Raw genomic sequence first — 23,778 nt, 5'->3', positions numbered from 1 at the left:
TTACCCACTTTGGTTCCCAGGCTGTTTAAAATTATACTGCAAGTGTTATTTTTTACCTTTTAGGACTAAGTGTTTCTTTACACTTAAATGTCTTTGTTCAATATGGTTAGTGCCAACGTCATTTGTTACCCTTTAGTATTAAGTTACATCTTATACCAAAATTTCTCTGTTTAATTTGGCGATTTCGACCCTTTAGGGCAGAGCTTTCCAAACTTTTCATGTTGGTGACACTTTTTAGACCTACATCATTTCGCGACACAGTAATTCAGTTGTACTAGCAAACAGGAGGTTAACTAACTTGCATTTTTAAGCTTCCACTTCATATCCATATATCAAGAGTAGGAGCAGCAATGCACTTCGGGGAGATAGCTGACTTCAGCTCAGCGTTTAAGCTGCCGCCCTCAGAGCTCTGTGAGTCCGACTGACTACTGCCCATGCTGCAAACACACTGCTATCCCACTCACTGACTACATATGCAGTCACAAGCAGATTAAGGAGACTACATGTGCAGTCAGGAGCCAATGTGCTGCCAAAGCCGCCAATGGGAATAGTTTCAGTTCCCACTGAGCTGCACCAATAAGTTAAGATGATCTGTGACCCACTAGTTATCAATCACGTGTCAACCATGTGATATGTGTAGCAGGCAGGCGGGAAGTCAGAAACCCAAAAAAAATTAAAAAGAAAAATTAAATTCAAAAAAATTTAAATTCAAAAAAATTTGTGCTGAAGCAGGGACACACCTACACACTGCCGACGGCACACTAATGTGTCATGACACACAGTTTGGAAAGCACTGCTTTAGGGAGTTAGATCATTTTATAATGAGACTTATGCTTAAGACTGTGCACGATTTGTTTAAGATTTTACCAAATGCTTATGTTGGTTATATGCTTTTTATTGCTTGAGCTTTTCTAATCTGTATTTTTTCTTCTTTTTTTTTTTTTACCTCTGAATTGTTTCTCTTTACCGATCATATATAAAGTTGGACTCTGAACTGTTATACCAATTCTAGACTTAGCAAACACAGAAAAATACTGTGTCTAAGACAGATGAATGCGATTGGCCCATAATGATCAGAAAAGTGAGTGGACCTATTTGAGATGATTCCGTATTAGCCTACTCGTTTGAGAACTTAACAGCCAGGACCTTTACTATTGGACGAAGGACGGTCATATGATTTTGAAAGATCACCATTGATTGGTTATTATTCTCTATACTAAATTATCAACATATATTTTACGTAATGTCTATTTATCTCATTGTTAAATGTTGCTTTCTTTATTGGATAAGTTGTACACTCAGATTAAAACTGGTTACACTGGAACTAGTGCATATTCTGAGAGGTCAGTAGTTTACTCGAAATAATTTCTTTTCGTGTTAAGGTCCCTTTGAGATGAAAAGTAATTTTGGATGTATAGTAATTAATGACACATCCTATAATTTTGCTGGAATCCTCTTTAGAATCTTTTCTGTGATTGCTAAACAATTTATATATAATGGAAGCTTCTTTTGTTATGAAGTGTCAACAGGTAAATTTATTTATGTTTGTCAGTATATGGCTGGGTTATAATACAATATATTTAATAATTATTCTTTAAAATAAACCCTCAATCAATATGCATATACTAGAAACCATAAAATTAATATAAATTCCTGAATTCTTTTTATTAGTTAATATCTATAAACACATTGAAATATATTTGTAGGAACTAGAATATGAATCAATACTATACACGTTTAAAACTATTAAAATATGCTATGCAAATCTCATAAAAGTTGCCTTATTTACAATAGCCTCCCAAATCAGAGTTGCATTCAAATTATCACAATGAGACTAAGATATAAACCACTAAACATTCAGACTGGTACAATTTTAGCAGTGCTTAGTTAAACAATAGGATAATATACACTCCAATTGAAATACCAGAGAGTTGTATATATTATTTGTGTAAACAACCAATTCCTATGCCAATTTTTCTAAGCTGAAATAAATTCTTAGTTATCTACAATTAAGACCAATTCTGAGTTATAAATATATATTTGCAAAGATAAACTACTTAGCATTAAAGACTTGTTTAAAATACGCAGGCTATGAAATATAAGTTTTAAAATACAATTTATTTCTTTAAATCTGCTACCTACAGCAACAATGGATGTTTGTTTTAAATATTTAGCATACAAAAAGGAAAGCTTAACACTATACAGGACTATGAATATAATTCTAAAATATAAATAATGCTCCATAAGTCTATCAGTTGTTATTTAACTGCAGTGACTATGCATATATTTTGTTTTAGACATTTACCTGTAACTAGCAACCTTTTATACTTTACCAAAATAATGACCAAATCGATAAGTACATTTCCAAAAACTATTTTGTTTATCCAATTCGCCTCAGAATACCCAAAAATGAGTTTTTGCATGTGGAAAAGAAAGGTAGCTATTATGCCTTTTGTAACTGTAAGTAACACAGCCAAATTTTTATCAGTCACAGTTTTTGCACACAGACAGACAGCCAGCCTTTTCTATGCCTGGGGTTTTTATCATGTGATATTACCCCACCCCTTTTTGTTTTGTACCATCATTGGCGAATTGGATAGGCCCTTATGGATCTGCTTTGTGATTTGCCCTTACGGAGCTGAGCATGGATTGGTTTATCTGAAAGTATCATTCTGATTGGCCCTAGGCAATTGCATGGTTACTATGGAAACACATCTTTTAACAGTCAAATCTTTTGGCTGTAATACTGGATTTTGGCCATCGGGGGGCAGCATGAAAAAAACAAACAGCAATACAGTCCTAACATTCATTTAACCATTCCTAGACAGTAAAAACATTTCTTTAAAATGTGTATTTAAAAATGCTATAATTTCTTTATATTACTGAATTACATGTCACATTATTTATTCTGATTATTTTAATATGAAACATCAGTATTATTTCTAATATTATATTACATCAAAGTAATTTATACTACTATTTCAAAATTAATAGCATTTAAAATCATGATATATATATTCATACAAATACAGCATGTTTCACATTCAGTGTACTTCTTCCTGAATATATAAATTGATGCCCATGTCCAATTGTTGTCTGCAACCAAAGAAATAATTGTTAGAATGCTCGTTTTAAATCCTAAAACATTCTAAAATATTTTGAAATTTTAGCTCTCAGGTCTCCATGTTTAATATGTGTCTGAATATACTGTACATATGTGTATCCCCCACACACACATACACACATATATATACATATAAATATTCATACAAAATACAGCAGGTAAAACATTGTTATATATTTTATTTTATCATGTAGGCTGTATTAAAAATTGAGGTTAAAATAGCTTCATTGTAACGTGTTTTTGCTGGTCAAACTTTCATTGCCTCAATACACAGCATTTATAATTAGCCTTTGCATATCATTATACTTCAAACGATTCAGTGAGCCATTGTGTTGTTATCACATGTGTCTGTTAGCATATGTTTCTTCTTTGAACTGACTGATGGCCAAAAGTTTTAGGGCCTAAAAGAAAATTTAGTCACAATCTGATAGGGACTCCAAACTCACACCTCAGTGGGACATCCTTTGGAAACAGTCCTTTGTTCTTTTTACAGTGACCTTGTGATCTTTTAATTAGGATAAATATGTCTTCACCCAGTCAAAACCATTTGGCAGATGGGGTTGTGTTTTACAGTGAATAGAACTGTTGTAAATAGCCTCATATATAATTAAATCTTGTGGTCCCAGCAACCGTATATATGAAAACTATATATATATATATATATATATATATATATATATATATATATATATATATATATATATATATATATAATTTTCATGTATAATATTCATATACCCTGACATAAATCCCCCTTCCAATTTTAAATAGATGTAGGACACATGTATTTGAATTGGCTTAAAGTCAGTGGTACTTAGTGAGGGTATTGACCTACGCATCATAGACAGTCTTCTATGAAGAGATTCCGTTATTTTTTAGCCTTCATGCTTATCAGCTAGGCATCTTTAAACTACAGTATGTCTTTAGTGCATTTGGGGATATGACACTTCATTCTCCCTCTATGACTTGTAGTTGGGACCTAGGATGGCACGTTCGCAACTGATTGATATGGACCCATTTATCTATGAAACTATCACTTTTGGGGATCCTTATTTTATAGGCCACTGGAGATATTTTGTCAGAAATGACAAAAGGACCTTTCCATGATGGAAGAAATTCCTTCTCCCTAACCTGATCTCTTCCAAAGTTATAAAGATAAACTTTATCATTTATTTCATATTCCTTTTTGGACGTCTTGAGATCATAATAGGTTTAAGTGGCAGTTGCGGCTTTCTTTAAGTTCCTTTGAGCAAATGCAAAGGCATATTGCAGGTGCTTTTTTAGGTTCTCCACATATTGATGTGTATTGGCAGCGTTTATCAAGTTCTGGTCTGATGTACGGTACAGTAGATGCTGAGGTAGAACCATTCTTCTACCAGTCATTAGTTCAAAAGGTGACATCTTGGTAGCACTACTTGGAATTGCTCTTAATGCCATTAAGACTAGAGGTAGTTTTACATCCCAGTCTTTACCCGTTTCACTCACAAACTTTTTGTGGATTTTCACAATGGACCGGTTGTAACGCTCTATTCCACCACTTGAGGCAGCTCTATATTCAATATGGAGCTTTCTTTTAACCCCTAGTATTTTCCACATTTTGGTCATCACTTCGCTAGTGAAGTGGGTTCCCCGATCTGATTCGATTCTTTGGGGCAAACCAAATCTGGAAAACATGTGGTTGATGAGCAGTGCTGCACATGTTTCAGCACTATTGTTAGGTGCACTGATGCACTCTACCCATTTAGTGAACAGGCATGTCACTGTTAACATGTATTTGTTACCTCTTGATGACCTAGTTCAGAGCTTTCCAAACTTTTCATGTTGGCGACACACTTTTTAGACCTACATCATTTCATGACACAGTAATTCAGTTGTACTAGCAAACAGGAGGTTAAACTAACTGTTTTAAGAGATACGGACACATACAGTGGGGAAAAAAAGTATTTAGTCAGCCACCAATTGTGCAAGTTCTCCCACTTAAGAAGATGAGAGAGAGGCCTGTAATTTTCATCATAGGTATACCTCAACTATGAGAGACAATATGTGGAAACAAATCCAGATAATCACATTGTCTGATTTGGAAATAATTTATTTGCAAATTATGGTGGAAAATAAGTATTTGGTCAATATCAAAAGTTCATCTCAATACTTTGTTATATATCCTTTGCTGGCAATGAAAGAGGTCAAACGTTTTCTGTAAGTCTTCACAAGGTTGTCACACACTGTTGCTGGTATGTTGGCCCATTCCTGCATGCAGATCTCCTCTAGAGCAGTGATGTTTTGGGGCTGTCGCTGTGCACCACGGACTTTCAACTCCCTCCAAAGGTTTTCTATGGGGTTGAGATCTGGAGACTGGCTAGTCCACTCCAGGGCCTTGAAATGCTTCTTACGAAGCCACTCCTTCGTTGCCCGGGCGGTGAGTTTGGGATCATTGTCATGCTGAAAGATCCAGCCACGTTTCATCTTTAATGCCCTTCATGATGGAAGGAGGTTTGCACTCAAAATCTCACGATACATGACTCCATTCATTCTTTCATGTACACAGATCAGTCGTCCTGTTCCCTTTGCAGAGAAACAGCCCCAAAGCATGATGTTGCCACCCCCATGCTTCACTGTAGGTATGGTGTTCTCTCTCCTCCAAACACGACGAGTTGTGTTTCTACCAAACAGTTCAACTTTGGCTTCATCTGACCATATGACATTCTCCCAATCCGCTTCTGGATCATCCAAATGCTCTCTAGCATACTTCAGACAGGCTTGGACATGTACTGGCTTAAGCAGGGGGACACGTCTGACACTGCAGGATCTGAGTCCCTGGCGGCGTAGTGTGTTACTGATGGTAGCCTTTGTTACGTTGGTCCCAGCTCTCTGCAGGTCATTCACAAGGTCCCCCCGTGTGGTTCTGGGATGTTTGCTCACCGTTCTTGTGATCATTTTGACCCCACGGGGTGAGATCTTGCGTGGAGCCCCAGATTGAGGGAGATTATCAGTGGTTATCAGTGGTCTTGTATGTCTTCCATTTTCTAATTATTGCTCCCACAGTGTTACGTTGGTCCCAGCTCTCTGCAGGTCATTCACTAGGTCCCCCCGTGTGGTTCTGGGATGTTTGCTCACCGTTCTTGTGATCATTTTGACCCCACGGGGTGAGATCTTGCGTGGAGCCCCAGATTGAGGGAGATTATCAGTGGTCTTGTATGTCTTCCATTTTCTAATTATTGCTCCCACAGTTGATTTCTTCACACCAAGCTGCTTGCCTATTGCAGATTCAGTCTTCCCAGCCTGGTGCAGGTCTACAATTTTGTTTCTGGTGTCCTTCGACAGCTCTTTGGTCTTCACCATAGTGGAGTTTGGAGTGTGACTGTTTGAGGTTGTGGACAGGTGTCTTTTATATTGATAACAAGTTCAAACAGGTGCCATTAATACAGGTAATGAGTGGAGGACAGAGGAGCCTCTTAAAGAAGAAGATACAGGTCTGTGAGAGCCAGAAATCTTGCTTGTTTATAGGTGACCAAATACTTATTTTCCACCATAATATGCAAATAAATTGTGATTGTCTGGATTTGTTTCCACATTTTGTCTCTCATAGTTGAGGTATACCTATGATGAAAATTACAGGCCTCTCTCATCTTCTTAAGTGGGAGAACGTGCACAATTTGTGGCTGACTAAATACTTTTTTTCCCCACTGTACATAAATGGTATAGTAACGAAATGTTTTTACAAGTAACAGTATGTAAGTGTGCAATAATTAAAAAAAATAGTATAGATAGGGTAATTTGAACAATCTAACTTAAAGAATTAAAAAAAGTTTAATAACACCAATAGCTACTATTTTAATGGGATGTATGAGGATGATGGGATAAACACAATTTCTGAATATTTGGTGGAATATGAGATAAAGACACTCGCATTTCATCATCAAGCATTTTTAAGCTTCCCCTTCTTATCCATATATTAAGAGCAGGAGCAGCAACGCACTACTGGGAGCTAGTCGCAAAAAAACCCAACTGACTTCTGACTTCAGCTCAGCGTTTAAGCTGCCACCCTCAGAGCTTGGTGAGTCGGATTGACTACTGCCCGCGCTGCAAACACACTGCTGTCCCACTCACTGACTTCACATGCAGTCACGAGCCAATTAAGGAGACACGTGCAGTCAGGAGACAATGTGCTGCAAAAGACGCCAATGGGAATAGTTTCAGTTCCCACTGAGCTGCACCAATAGGTTAAGATTATCTGTGACCCCCTAGGTATCAATCATGTGTCAACCATGTGATATGCGTAGCAGGCAGGCAAAAAGTCAGAAACCCCCCCAAAAAAATTACATTACATTTAAAAACAATTGTGCTGAAGCAGGGACACACCTACACACTGTCCCGACACACAGTTTGGAAAGCACTGACCTAGTTACTGGACCAATAAAATCAATTTGTATATCTGACCATGGCATTACCATCCCCCTTTTCTGCAATGGCGCTCTATGCGTTGGCGCAGTGGGTTGGAACTGTGGACAGATTAAACAACCTTGACAGTAGGTTTGAACATCTTTCAACATGTGTGGCCAAAAGGCATAATCACGCAATATTTCATACGTGAGTTTGGCACCACGATGACCAGATGTGGGAGCATCATGGGCATATTGAAGCATTAAACCTCTGAACTTGGTGGGTACTACCCATTGTTGGATGCCAGTTTTGGAGGTTATAATTAACAAACCATCCTGTAATTTGAATTGTGATCTGGACTTCATTAGGATTCTAAGATCTTCTTTGCCAATACAATCATCTTTTGAGATGGGGTTGCTTTCAGGATCTTCTGTTTGTTTATAGAAGATGCCTACAATGGGGTCATCTTTTTGACTAGTGATCAGGTCCTCACTAGGAGAATCCTGACTGTACCAGGTTAGGCTCACTCTGTTGTTTTGCCTGGTTTCTGGTGATGGCCTCTACCTGAATTGCGCCCATTAAGTGGTCAATATTAAGGAGTTCTCCAGTTATGGCTCCTTGTTTGGCTAATGAATCCGCAAGATCATTGCCTTCCTTATCAGGACCTTGAATTCTGGAATGGCCCTTGGTCTTTTTCCAGTGTATGGTTAAATCATTTGATACCACCAGATTATCAATTTCGCAGAACAACTTGCCATGCTTGACTGGTTTGTTGTTACTTTTCTGCATGCCATTTCTTTTCCAAGTTGGCAGGTATTCAACAAAACTGTCACGCACATAATTTGAGTCAGTTATGATCACAAATTCATGAATACCATGTTCAATAGCCATTTCAATGGTTTATAGAACAGCAGTTAGTTCTGCAACCTGACTGGATCTTGGTCAAATGTTGAAACCTATAGATATGTCTGGGAATCCATTTGCCCAAGTTATACCAATGCCAGTGACTAGCCTGCACTCATTATCAATAGTGGCATGGTAAGAACAACCATCAACATATACCCAAGGTAATGTTTGACAATGGTCCTCAGTGTATATTTTATAAGGGGAAAGCAATTGTTCCTCCAGGAAATCATCTTCTAATAATTCTTCCCCAGGATCCTTAGCAGTACAGTCGTGGAGCTCAGCAAGCCCCTGTGCGACTGGATTCTTTTTATTCTGTTTGTAGCAAATTTCTAAAGGCCAGCCTTGTAAGGAAAGAGTCAACGCTGTTATGCGGCTATTAGACAAATTCCCATCTCTTATTCTGTCACTTTGCAAATATAGCAAAGGCTGGTGGGCCGTTTCTACAATAATTTTCTCGCCCTGTATATAGCTGCGGAAATTTTGTAGAGCCCATACAGTAGATAAAAGGGCTTTTTTGCAATCGCTAAATTTTATTTCTACTGGGGATAGAGTTTTGTTCGCATAAGCAATGACTTTGTTTAAATTATCATGCTTTTGGTATAAAACAGCACTCATGCGGGGGGCGGAGTTAACCGCCATTCAGAGCAGTCGCACATCTGTGGAGCTCTGCTAGAAAAACAGGATAAAACTTGGAATATTTGCTCCTAACACAGATCAAGTTTGTCTACTTTACCGGACTTTACACTAATACCGTCCGAGTCATCCCGTAGTGGAGTTTGACGAATGTCTGTGCGCACTTTGAGCGAGATTGAGCGGTTCTGTGTACCCGCCATTAGGCCCTACAACCGAAACTAGGAGATTAGCCCACAGTGCGATTGCCTGCTGCAGCTGGATATACTATATACTATAGGGTCGGGGCTCCGCTCCGGGGACCAGCTGCCTGAGGACAAACATTTGGACCGGTTGCACCTACAGCCAGATACATTGAGGCCTACGACTAGATTGCCGTAAAACCTGCTCCAGCCTAGCGTGGGGTGTCTTCCCCACGCTCTATCTCCTCCCGGACCAGCCACACCTCTTACCACTGCACTGGAGGGTCAGGGCTCCGCTCCGGTGCATTCTCTATCTGCCTGGTACCGTCCCCACACAGGTTCCAGAAGGGCCGACACGATCCGAAACTGCACCCACGTGGCTTTTGGCCCTCTTGATTTTTCCGACGCGGACTGTCAGCATCAGCTCCTTGGCGTAACCGGTCCCTGTGGCGGGAGTCGGCAGGGCTCTCAAGTAAAAACCGCATCGCCTAGTTGCTCCTCCACCAATCGCCCCACATTTGACGGGGAATTCTGCTCGAAGGGGCCTGGAAGTTAGCCATCTTGCTTTTCTGGCCTACTGGACTCTCAGCCCTCTACAGCCTACACATCTGGGTGACGTCCTGGTGCATAGTGCTTTCAAGCTGATCTAGGTGAGACACACTTGCCCCCTAGCTATAACCCTCTCTCAGATCCCCTTACGCCTTCAGTCTTACTTTGATGGGAGAGGGGGCCGCTGGAACTATATGCCAGATTTATTTTCACTGACTCTCCCTGCTGGCTCTGGCTCCCCAAGTCTGTCACCCTCAGTTAAGAGACACTGCCACTTTGAGGACGGGACCTTTGAGTTGCCTAAGACCACCGACAATGGAACAGATTATACTGCAGAGAATAAGTAAGAGTGTCATTAACACACAGACTCACTGTTACAGAAGCATTAGTTATTTTGTTGTGAAGAGCTTATTTCCCAGCAGCAATGCCTGAACCAGCAAGCCAGCGCCTAAGAAGGGCTCCAAGAAAACCGTAACAAGTATCATTTCATAAAGAGTTAACTCTTTTTTTTCAGCTTTTAGAAACTATTGCCTAAATACACATTTGCTGGCCTCAGCTCTAAGTTTAGGGATAATCAATCCCATTGTCTAATCACCTCTGGAGCCAGACTGCTAATTGATAAGATGAACTTGTAAACTTGTTATCTTAAGTACTGTAATCCTATTGTGGCCTGTCAAAGGACAGTGCTCTCTATCTAAATGTGTGATGGGGGATTTTGTGCTTCCCCCCCTCTCCCCCTGGGAGTGCCCTGTGTGCATGTAACCTTAATAAAAAGCAGGCTGGGCATCCCAGTCCTGAGTTCTTGTTTGACCCTCAATCGCAGCGTTGACTCGTTTTTGTGGGCAGAAGGGTATCCTAGCTGTACTGCAGCTAAGGGAGATTATTCTATATTTGCGAGACTCATATAGAATACTATGGAAAGCAGCTTCTCCCCTCTTTAGCAATAGGGATCCAGGCTACTAAGCGGTCCATCTCTCAGCGAGACTAAGGGTAACCGTAACATTTGGCGGCAGCGGCGGGATTTTCCTGGATTTCCTAGGAGAGGTACAGAACGGATGGAGAGCGCTTACAAAAAATTTAAGCGTACAACCCTAAAGGATTTACTTGAAAGCAGAGGGGGGTACGCCAGCAACCGGCCGAGGAGAGAGCTGATCGCAGAATTGACCGAACTGGATCAGAGCTTCACAATGGCGGAAACACCGACCACGATTAGTGACGAAAAAACCAGGATTGTTCGGGAAAGGCTCTCATTATACGGGCCGAACCCCTCCATGGAATTGGTACAGCAGTTGATGGCGGAGGCGGACGAGGATATACGAGAGACTCGAGCCCACGAACTCAACCTAGCGAACGCACACCGCAATGCTGAAGCCCCGCAGGTAATCATCCCTGTCGAAAATGCTGGGAGGCTCAAGATACCCTATGCGGCATTTCGACCCTTTCTAGAGAGCGAGACAGGGATTGATGAATATTTGGCGGACTTCGAAAGGCAATGTGCCCTGCACCAGATTCCCAACAGAGAGTGGCCCACGATATTGTCTGTGAAACTATCCGGGCGAGCCCTGGAAGCCTTTCGTACTCTGGGTGCTGAGGAAGTGACACAGTATGAGCTAGTTAAGGAGACACTGTTGCGACGGTACGCTGTAACTCCGGACACGTATCGCCGACAGTTTCGGGGCACGGAAAAGAAGCCTAACGATACCCATATGGAATGGGCGCACCGAATGCGGAGAGCGGCAAATCACTGGCTGAGCGGAAGTAAAGCGGTGACTGGGGAGGAAATTTTACAATTGTTTCTCTTAGAACATTTTTATAATGGCATGGAACAGCAAGGGAAGGAATGGCTGCGAGACAGGCGGCCTTCTACCTTAGAAGAAGCAGCCAAATTGGCCGATGAACATTATGACTCCCGTCTTCACGAACCCATGAACTACCGAGCTCCAGCATGGGTCGAACCCAGAGAGGTTTACCGTGCACCCCCTCGTGCTGAATTCCGAGCCCCGGTGCCCACAGGGCCTGTCCGACACTCAGGACCACCCAATAACAGCTCTGAGCGTCCCAGACCGACTTGCCACCGATGCAAGCAACCAGGGCATTTCATGGCTAGCTGCCCCCTTAATACGCACCAGACACCCAGGAATTACAATTACCCCTCTGGGTCCTATCGTCCGGCCCGGGCCCTCTGTGTTAACCAAGAGGCCCCTATGGAGGGATATGTGGGGCCGCTTCACGAGGCGGACCCTGTATATGCTGCCTCAGATAACCGCCAGCACCATCGGCAGAGGGTATGGCTCGAGGGGCGATCTACCGAGGGATTGCGAGACACAGGGGCTACTATCACGCTGGTACAGAGTCATTTGGTGCCAGAGCACAAGTGATCCGGACAGACTGTGGCCGGGGGGGGATGTGTACAAAATTCCAACAGCTAAAGTGCATCTTGATTGGGGAGCGGGAAAGGGGGCTGTGAACGTGGGCCTAATGGATAATTTACCTGCCGAAGTACTACTGGGCAACGATTTGGGCCCCATGACTTCTGCCTATGCTCCAGTATGCAACAACGAGGCGGACCCAGTGACTACACGGGCCCAAGCCCGGACGGAGCGAGAGCTCTCACCAGTGCGGGAGACACAGGTAAGACCTACCCCGACCTTGCCTGACAGGTTAGGCCCCATACCCTGGGACACCCCAGATGCTTTCGAGGCAGAGTCTAAGACTGACCCGACCTTACAAAAGTACCGGGAACGAGCAGAGACCGGAGGGGGCGGGGCAGATAACGAAACATTCTTATGGGAAAAAGGGAAACTATACCGCTGGACAGAGAAAAGGGGACAGCGTAGGCGACAGCTGGTAGTGCCCCACAAATACCGTCAAGAAATCCTCAAAATAGGCCACGACATCCCCTTAGCAGGCCACCTAGCCGTAACCCGTACCCTACACCGCATTACTCACACGTTCTTTTGGCCAGGGGTGCACGCTGACGTTAGAACTTACTGTAACACCTGCGATGTGTGTCAACGAGTAGGAAGGCGAGGCGATCACCCTAAAGCCCAGCTAGTAAATATGCCCATTGTAGAGGAACCCTTCAGCCGGGTTGCTATTGACCTAGTGGGACCACTGGCTACCCCTAGTCCCTCCGGTAAGCGCTACATTCTTACCGTAGTGGACTACGCTACCAGGTACCCAGAGGCTGTCGCCCTATCCAACATACAAGCGGATACGGTAGCGAATGCACTAGTACAGGTGTTCTCCCGGGTAGGATTTCCAAAAGAAATCCTATCCGACCGAGGCACCCAATTTACGGCTGAATTAACCCAACAACTCTGGCAGGTTTGCAAAATTAAGTCCCTCCTGAGCTCCCCATACCACCCCCAGACGAACGGGCTGTGTGAGAGGTTCAATGGGACCCTCAAGCAAATGCTCAAGACGTTCACTCAGGAATACCGAGACTGGGAATGCTTCCTGCCGCACCTCCTATTTGCTTATCGGGAGGTGCCCCAGGAAACGACAGGGTTCTCTCCCTTCGAGTTGCTCTACGGAAGAAAGGTACGGGGACCCCTAAACCTGATCCGGGAGCACTGGGAGGGAGAGATGGAGGCTGACGGTGTCCCCATTGTGCCATACGTGCTGGAACTCAGGGACCGAATGGAGCAATTAGCCAAATCCGTGCGGGCTAATCTCCAGTTGGCCCAGAGAAGACAGAAAGTATGGTACGATCGGGGGGCCCGAAAGAGAATCTTCACCATAGGACAAAAGGTGTTAGTACTTAAGCCGGTGAAGACAGACAAATTGCAGGCGTCCTGGCAGGGTCCCTACCAGATCGTAGAGAAAAGGGGAGACACCACTTATGTGATAGCTAGCTGCCATGACAACAATCTTAGAAAGACATTCCATGTAAACATGCTCAAGGAATATTTTGAGCGACCAGAGAACGTGACGGCCGTATGTTGTTCCCCTCAGGAAGACCCAGACAGTTTACCCATTCCAGACCTATTAGAAAAGAGTCTCCCCACAGGTATAGTGGCGCAGGTTCAGATAGGGGACCGACTTAGCCCCACTGAAAGGGAGCAGCTCAACCAACTCCTCCAGTCCAAACACCTCACCTTCTCCCCGAAGCCAGGGTACACTACTTTAACCACCCACCAGGTAGACACTCCGGGACAAGCTCCCTTGCGCCAGGCTCCATACCGAATCCCTGAAGCAGTTAGGACAGGAATGAAGAAGGAGATCGATGAGATGCTCCAGCTCAGGGTAATTGAGCCCTCCGATAGTCCATGGGCCTCCCCAGTTGTCTTGGTGCCCAAGAAAGATGGGACCACCCGGTTCTGCGTAGACTATCGGAGGCTCAATGAAAATACCATGACGGACGCTTACCCTATGCCCAGGGTAGACGAGCTACTCGATCGTATAGCCAGGGGAAATTACCTGACCACTATTGACCTCTGCAAAGGTTACTGGCAGATTCCCCTGGCCCCGGAGGCTATCCCCAAGTCGGCATTCGTCACCCCATTCGGCTTATATCAGTTTAGGTTAATGCCGTTTGGGATGAAGAATGCCCCAGCTACATTCCAGCGCTTGGTGGATAGGCTCCTGGATGGCTTCCAGAGTTTTGCTTGCGCCTACCTGGACGACATAGCGATCCACAGTGAGTCCTGGGAGGACCACTTAGCTCATGTGGGAATGGTTCTGGATCAGATCCGGGCTGCTGGCCTGACTCTGAAGCCAGAAAAATGCCACTTTGGGATGGCCGAGATACAGTACCTGGGTCACCGGGTGGGGTGTGGAAAGCAGCGACCAGAGCCGGCCAAAATAGAAGCTGTCGCCAATTGGCCCACCCCCATCACTAAGACTCAGGTCCTAGCCTTCCTGGGCACGGCAGGGTACTATAGACGGTTCGTACCAGACTACAGCACACTTGCCAAACCCCTGACTGACTTGACCAAGAAGAACTTACCTCGACAGGTCCTGTGGTCTCCCCACTGTGAAACGGCTTTCCAGGCTCTCAAAAATGCTCTAATTAACGCTCCTGTCTTGGCGGCCCCAGCACTTAACAAACGTTTTATCGTCCATACAGATGCTTCCATGTTCGGGCTGGGAGCTGTCCTCAGCCAAGTAGGCGAAGATGGAGGGGAGCATCCAGTTGCCTACATCAGCCGGAAGCTCCTGCCCCGCGAAGTCAGCTATGCAGCGGTCGAAAAGGAGTGTTTGGCTTTGGTGTGGGCATTAAAGAAATTGACTCCCTATTTATATGGGCAGGAGTTCACTCTGGTCACCGACCATAACCCGTTGGTGTGGCTGAACCGGGTCTCTGGAGATAACGGCAGGCTATTACGTTGGAGCTTATCGTTGCAACCCTTCAATTTCACCATTACTTACAGACCTGGGAAACAGAATGGCAACGCCGACGGGTTGTCCAGACAAACCGACCTCAGCCCCGCATAACCAGCGGTCTGGACAGCCTTAGTCTGCCCCGAAAAGGGGTCAGACCGTGTCTGCCAGAGTGTTCCACAGAAAGGGAGCACTGTTACAGAAGCATTAGTTATTTTGTTGTGAAGAGCTTATTTCCCAGCAGCAATGCCTGAACCAGCAAGCCAGCGCCTAAGAAGGGCTCCAAGAAAACCGTAACAAGTATCATTTCATAAAGAGTTAACTCTTTTTTTTCAGCTTTTAGAAACTATTGCCTAAATACACATTTGCTGGCCTCAGCTCTAAGTTTAGGGATAATCAATCCCATTGTCTAATCACCTCTGGAGCCAGACTGCTAATTGATAAGATGAACTTGTAAACTTGTTATCTTATGTACTGTAATCCTATTGTGGCCTGTCAAAGGACAGTGCTCTCTATCTAAATGTGTGATGGGGGATTTTGTGCTTCCCCCCCCCCTCCCCCTGGGAGTGCCCTGTGTGCATGTAACCTTAATAAAAAGCAGGCTGGGCATCCCAGTCCTGAGTTCTTGTTTGACCCTCAATCGCAGCTTTGACTCGTTTTTGTGGGCAGAAGGGTATCCTAGCTGTACTGCAGCTAAGGGAGATTATTCTATATTTGCGAGACTCATATAGAATACTATGGAAAGCAGCTTCTCCCCTCTTTAGCAATAGGGATCCAGGCTACTAAGCGGTCCATCTCTCAGCGAGACTAAGGGTAACCGTAACACTCACGCTGGCAAATTGCCATTTCTGTCAATAAAGGCTCTGAGACTGAGACATATTACGCTATCACAATAAGTTTCATTGATACCTATAGACACTTATCTCTCTCAGCTAGACATATACCTGGACTATTATTAGGCCATTGGGCTGGGAGAACCCTTCCACCTGGCAACACCCCAGCTTCAAGTCCATATATTACATACAGGCCTGTCACGTGTCCTCACTTAGTCAATAAGGAATGCAGAAAAGTACCTCACTGCCTGAGCTCAGCCCACCTTCATTGGGGAAACACATCAGAACTTCCTATTCCCTCAAGCTAAGAAGCTACCCCAGTAAAATAGTCCCACTGTTTGCACGGGAAACAGATTCAGATACAGACTTGGCTTCACATTCACTGCTCAAAGGAAAAGCAGGCAGGTGACAGCAGATATAATATTCATTTATTAAGGAGGTAAAAAAGGCAACGTTTCGGGATTAGTCTCCCTTATTCATGCCATACCTGATACAAACTAACAAGTGACTTATATACATGTATACCACTAGGTGGCGCTCAAGTGTGTTTAACACTTTCTTATCTAACACTCTAACTTACTCATTACTTAAACTTACATTTATACATTTCCTATTATGTATACATAGCAGTGTAACCATAATTAGTTAAATTACTAATTTCTTACTCAACCTTCACAACAATAAATTGTAATTTGCATCTCAACAATAATAATCATAAAAATACTGTGAGGTCCCAGTCCCTATTTAACCCTTTGGGTTCTAGACTCCCCAATTCATATATCCAATATGCTTCTTTTTGTTATACTATGTGGAAATTACTTTCTCTTCCAGGATGACTATTTCCTCCAACTCCAAGGTACCGCCATGGGTTCCAACGTCGCCCCAAATTATGCGAATATTTTTATGAACCTCTATGAGGAAAAGTTTGTTTTTTCTAACAAATTATTTGTTCAATATGGCGCCACCTGGTGGCGGTATATTGATGATATTTTCGGCATTTGGTGGGGCGACGTTGAAACCCTTGAAAGGTTTGTGAATGATTTAAATTCGTCATCAAGATATATAAAATTGAAATTGAATTGGAGTGAGGAGGTTGTTGATTTCCTGGACGTGAGAGTAATGAAATCAGACAACCAATTTAAAACTGATTTATTTAAGAAAAAGACTGACCAAAACAGTCTTTTGCGCTTTGAAAGTGCTCATCCCCCTTCACTCCTGAAATCTCTACCACACAGCCAAATGTTGCGAGTGCGCAAAATTGTCTCAGATGAGAAAATATTAAATAAGAGACTGACAGAGATGGGAGAGAGATTCCTGGAAAGGGGTTATCCTAAAAGTTTAATAAAAAAAGAAATTGAAACTGTAAAATCAATTCCAAGAACAAATTTATTGCACCCAAAGGAGGAAGATAACCAGAAAGATAGACTTATGTTTATAACAGAATATAATGCACAGAGTAATGAAATACAGCACATCATTAGGAAACACTGGAAAATTTTGTCTGACTGTAATCCATCTATTATAGTATTTCAGAGCCCTCCTATGTCTGCTTTTAAAAGAAGTAGTAACATCCAAAATAAATTGGTTAAAGCTGACATTGGTCCCAGCATGAAAAACAAAAATAAACCCAATTATATTACTACAAAAAATACCGGTTGTTATCCCTGTCTAGGGTGTTCATGTTGTAGCAACATGAGCAAAGGGTCAGTTTTCTATCACCCTCACACTGGCAAAAAATATAATATAAAAGGTTATTATACATGCTTGACCACTTTCATAATATATATGATTAAATGTCCATGTGGGGGGGTCTATATAGCGGAGTCTACCAGATCCGCTAAGGAAAGAATAATTGAACATAAGAGCAATATTAGAACCGGTAATGTAAAAGACCCTCTAGCCGCCCATTTTATAAAAGCTAACCATTCCATAAGTCAATTGAAATTTCAAATAATTGACAAAGTTGACATTCCACGTAGAGGAGGTGATAGAGAAATTCTATTAAAACAAAAAGAAGCATATTGGATATATGAATTGGGGAGTCTAGAACCCAAAGGGTTAAATAGGGACTGGGACCTCACAGTATTTTTATGATTATTATTGTTGAGATGCAAATTACAATTTATTGTTGTGAAGGTTGAGTAAGAAATTAGTAATTTAACTAATTATGGTTACACTGCTATGTATACATAATAGGAAATGTATAAATGTAAGTTTAAGTAATGAGTAAGTTAGAGTGTTAGATAAGAAAGTGTTAAACACACTTGAGCGCCACCTAGTGGTATACATGTATATAAGTCACTTGTTAGTTTGTATCAGGTATGGCATGAATAAGGGAGACTAATCCCGAAACGTTGCCTTTTTTTACCTCCTTAATAAATTAATATTATATCTGCTGTCACCTGCCTGCTTTTCCTTTGACTTGTGAACTGGGGACCTGGGCAGTGGTCCTTGGGTGACGTGCAGCACCTAAGCCTGTTGTGCTGAAAAGCTTTATCTAAATTCACATTCACTGCTGTCACACCAGTCTCTCCTCTCCCTTTCCCGCCGGCCCTTATTGCCTGCGGGTCATACCCCCCTCCCTGACCCCAAATCGTCCTAAGGGGACAACTCCCCCAGAGGAGAGACTATACATTTCTGTGAAAGGCCTGCCAACCTCCAGCTTTAAGGCACTGATTCCTAACCAGCTCAGCTCAATTCGCGGATTGATGTCACGAATTGAGATGGCGATGCAATAACTCCACTAATGCCATAGCCCCAGTCAGCCCTGTATCAGATATCTCTATAGTGCTATATTTTTCTCTTTATCTGTTTGGTTACCCCTATGCCACTACAACTGCAGAAACACAAGATGCCTCAAACCTTCAAGAGAAAACAAAAGTCCCACAACACTCCTAAAAGAACAGTTGCTGATAACTTTGGTCAGCATGCTTCTAGACAACAATCTGGCTCAGAAGATGAAGCCTCAGATAACAGCAGCCTCAATGATGCTCACATCAGAACAACTCTAACTTAAGCCACAGGGCGCCTCCAACACCAAGATGCAAATACCGATAATAATATTATGGACTCTATCAGGTCGCTCCTGGCCTCGCACCATGACTCCTTGTCTAAGAAGTTTGACAAGGGTCATGCTGATCTGAAGAGAGACATAGCCCTAATCGGAGAAAGAACAGATGCTCTAGAGCGTAAACAGGAGGACCTGAGGGTAGATCATTCTAACCTCTTAGACTACTCACAAGGACTTGAAGAACAGATCACAGATCTGGAACTCAAACTTGCAGACCTTGAAGACAGGACTCGCCGTAATAATATTAGGGTAAAGGGTGTCCCTGAGTCTGTGTCCCCACAGGATATAGAAAAATTCCTGCAGGATTTCTTTGTTGCTGTCCTTGGAACTGGGGTCGAGAAAGAGATGCTGATTGACAGAGCACATAGAGCCTTGAGGCCGCGGACGGCTGAAGGTGACAAGCCTAGAGATATCATTGCCCGGCTTCATTACTATACCTTCTGAGAGAAGCTGCTGAGAACCCTAGCAAGTGACAAGCCACTTCCGGAACAATATGCCAATATACAAGTATATCAGGATCTCTCCCCTCATACACTTCAATTAAGAAGACACTACCAACCCTACACTAAAATCTTGAGGGACAAAGCCATCAAATATAGGTGGGGCTTTCCTGTTAAGCTTTACATAAACAAAGATGGACAGCAGTATGCGGCCTCCTCTCCCCAGCAGGCGAGAGAATTACTCCAAAGATGGGGACTACTACCACAGGATCCACCCGCAACTGCCCAAGCAATTGTTCCAGGAAGAGGATTGAGAGCATCAGCTCCTGAATGGGGCTCCCTTCCGCAGAGATCTAGAAGCAGCCAGAGGAAAACTTCACCATTCAGAGAGAGGGACTCTCCAACATGAGATACTAATTGATGGACCTTACTCTGATATGCAGCTTGTTATCTCTCTATACCCTGGACGTTGGATTGAGAGATCCTTTGTAACTAAAGAGACTGACCCGTGTGTACCAATGGTATACGAAGATTGGTGAGACTGCTACAATATAATAGTTGTATTTCACATGACTATATTTGGCTGTTTCTCCTCTTGGTTTCCCTTCTTCTCTTAACCTGTTACCTTCTCATCTCTACACTCCTTCTTCTCTCTCTCCCCCTTTTTTCCATTTTATCTCTTTGTGCTCACAAGTGCCTGTTGCAATATGTCTTAGGTTTTTCAATAATATATAAGAGATGATATAGTTTGTGATCTACCTTGTTTTGACACAGTTCTTGGATGACCATCACTCCAAGCTGCACATGTCCTAGTTTGAGATTTAGAGAAATAACAAAGGAAGTAATGTGAGCCAATACTAGAGTTTCTCGTTCCCTTTAGGTTACATACCCCCATCATTGAGAAACCTCAACAAGAGATTAAAAACACTGTCTCCCACTTATTGTGGATAGCTACCCTTATTCCCATTAGGATAGTCATGAGTTAGATCATTTGCAAATCTGATGTTAACTAGATTCTCTTAAGAAAGCAGCTCTAAGGTGTAGTAGCGCCATAGCTCCCTAGATTAGCCCTATCGTGGTGATGGTCATCAGTGTACAGTGTATATTGTTATTTTTTATTGATGTTGTTACTGTTTATGTTTCTTATTGTTCATTTTACTGTTTATGTTAACAACATCGGATGTATAAGGTATAAACAACACTGCCCTCCTTGAGTACAATTCTGACTCACAGGAACCCTGAGGGATACCCCAGGTGACACAGACAGTAAAAATTAGGCACTGACAGTTACACAAATCTTTTCACTTGACTTCTACACTAGAGATATGAGAACAGGACACTCTTGCTCCTTTATTTTTAGCCCTGAGATAGAGATAACAACGCGACCACGCTATAACAAGCTAGTATAAGATTCTCCAGTAGAAAGAGAAAATTTGGCATGTTTTAAGTTAGCTGACTGGGGCTAGGCTATTCATGCCGCCCCCCCTCCCCCGCACTTATATAGTTGTGCTCTCCTACTGATAGTTGAGAGATCACTCATTGTGATAGTGTTTATATACACATCGACACACGCTGGTAAGATCTGAAGGACAAGAAACTCTGTCTGTGGACTGAAGTGCTTCTACCACCCGCTCCCCCTTTTCCCCTTTCCACACTCCTTCACCCAAACCCACCTCCACCCCCCCCAATTTTTGTACCCTGACCCTCAATTGGGACACTGACCTGTGAGTGACCCGTTTCGGTAGCTACCCTGAATGTTCAGGGGCTTAACTCCCCTACTAAACGGAGTCTCTGGCATAACTACCTACTTACACACAAAATACGTTTTTGCAGGAGACCCATTGGGAAAAGGACTCTAAACAGCTCAGGAGTTCCCCCCTGTACCCAATATGTGAAACTGCCTACTTTACGAAAAAAAAGAGAGGGGTTGCCATAGTGATTCACCGAGATGTCAGCTGTAAAATAGAACATGTTGAACGAGACCCTGAGGGTAGATTCCTCATCTTGGTCTGTACTTTAAATGGGATTCTTTATACGTTGACTTCCATTTATACCCCAAATAGGGGGCAGATCCCTTTTCTCCGAAAATTCTTAAACAAACTAGATCTCATCAAGAGAGGACATGTCTTGTTTGGGGGGGGGGGGGGGGATCTGAACTTGGTTTGGGACCCAGTGCTAGATAAAAAAAAGAACACAAATCACCCAATTGACCGCAATTTAACTACACTGTCACTGGCTTTCCGTAGGCTCATGTATCAATTTGGACTGTTTGATATTTGGAGGTGTTTAGCCCCGAATGAGCTAGACTATACACACCATTCGATACCTCATACTCACGGTTAGACTACCTGCTCTGTGATTCGTGGACACTCGATAAATTTACTACCTCAACAATTAGGCCCTGTTTGTGGTCAGACCATGATATGGTTAGTGCCCGACTCTCAATCTTGCAACCCCCTGTAATAACTTGTGCTAGCCAGCAAGAGATTATGTAATAAATACAACCTATAAGCAGAATAAATAGTTGTGGTGTGTTACAAGTTACTAAGTGTGCTTGCTAGTAAGTAAACACTAACTTAATCACTTGTGGTAATGTAGCCTCAGAGATAAGACCCAGTAATATGAGCAGTATTAATGAGCTTTATATTAGGCAGGTCTATAATGTGCTATAGGAAACTTAAGAGTTGCACTTAGATAGTATAAATCTACAAGGTCAGTATAACTGGAGACAGGTGAAATATGGAACCCAGACTGCACAAATACAAACAGAGGTGTTATCGTTTAAATCAGGTGTTGTTTAGAGTATTGCAGAGATAACGTCAAATGAGTAAACACAGTCTTAAAGTACTTTATATACAGAACCTGAGTTCAGTAGCAGAGCCAGAGAGAGGAATCCCTGATGCGGGTAGGCAGAATCCCCGCAAGTAATAGTGAGCGTGCAGCGTGGTTATGGCTCCGTGTAGCTGGGAGTCAGTAGGCTGTCTGTTTAGACAGGGAGAGTTGCGGTCAGAGCGGTAGCGTGATTCGGCGCTGTGGTGACGTCAGCGCCTGTGGCAGCTTGAAGCAGAAGCTGCTTGTAACGGCAAAGGTTTCTCTGAACCGGAGAACTTTCTTTTGGTAATCAAGGTAAGGGGTAGAGCTGCTTTACTTTGGCAATAAACTTCAATAAACCAGCAATGCATCTTGGTTAAAAGGAGAATAAATAGGGAAACCTGATCAGCTCAATTGAATTAAAAGGTGGTATGACAGGTTAGATACGCTGTGTAAGGTGAAATGGATTCAGACATGACACCCCCCGACTGTAGGCCATCTTGGAAACTTCCAGATAAGTGTCTCACAGAAATGGAGATTCCACACCTAACTGAAATAATCCTAGACTTCTTGACATTTAACGACACTGGGGATATGAACCTTGAAATTGTGTGGGCTGCGCTTAAAGCGTATTTAAGAGGCCATTTCATAAAGAAAAGGGCCCAATGGAAAGCGGCGCACAAGATCCCCCTACCGAAACTGTACGCAGAACTGAGACCCCTTGAAATGGCCAACAAAAGAGCTCCAGATCCTGCTCTTGCCACCCAGGTGGGTATTATAAGATCCAAAATCAACAAACGTGAACTCTTAAGAGTTCAGGCTAACCTGTTTAAGCTGAAACAGATATACTATAGCAAAGGGAACAAAGCTGATAGGCTCTTAGCCCGCAAACTACGAAACAGGGCGGTCACCAGCAGGATCCCGGCTATTAAGTCGGCCCATGGCATAGTCCGTTCCCCCAAGGAGATTGGTAAAGCTTTCTCGGACTACTATGCTACCCTTTACGTTCTAGACCGCGGGTCTAGTGACCCGCCGTCGAGTAGGGAGGAGTTAGTGCAGTTCTTAACTAAGCTACACTTACCAACGCTGAGTGAGGAGGCTGTTGAAGATCTGGATAAACCATTTACCTTGGAAGAAATAAAAGCGGCCATGCTGTCCCTTAAGCCACATAAGGCCCCTGGCCCTGATGGCTTTACATCTTTATTCTACAGGACTTTTGCCTCTCTACTTTCTCCTCTCCTCCTCCGACTGTTTAACGGTGTGGCTAAGGAAGGCAAGATGTTAAAGGAATTTTTGGAGGCCAACATTTTGACCATTCCTAAAGAAGGGAGCTATAGACCTATCTCCCTTATTAATGTTGACGTTAAGATCTATTCCAAAGTTCTTGCAACCAGACTGGGGAAGCACCTGCCCTCCATAATCCATCTGGACTAGGTTGGGTTTGTCCAGGGCAGAAGCATATGATATGGGCCTGCCCCTTCTCACCCTGTCACTAGATGCAGAAAAGGCGTTTGACAGGGTGAGATGG

This window comes from Bombina bombina, chromosome 3 (assembly GCF_027579735.1).
Source record: "Bombina bombina isolate aBomBom1 chromosome 3, aBomBom1.pri, whole genome shotgun sequence".
NCBI lineage: Eukaryota > Metazoa > Chordata > Amphibia > Anura > Bombinatoridae > Bombina > Bombina bombina.
This window is presented reverse-complemented; position numbering follows the sequence as displayed.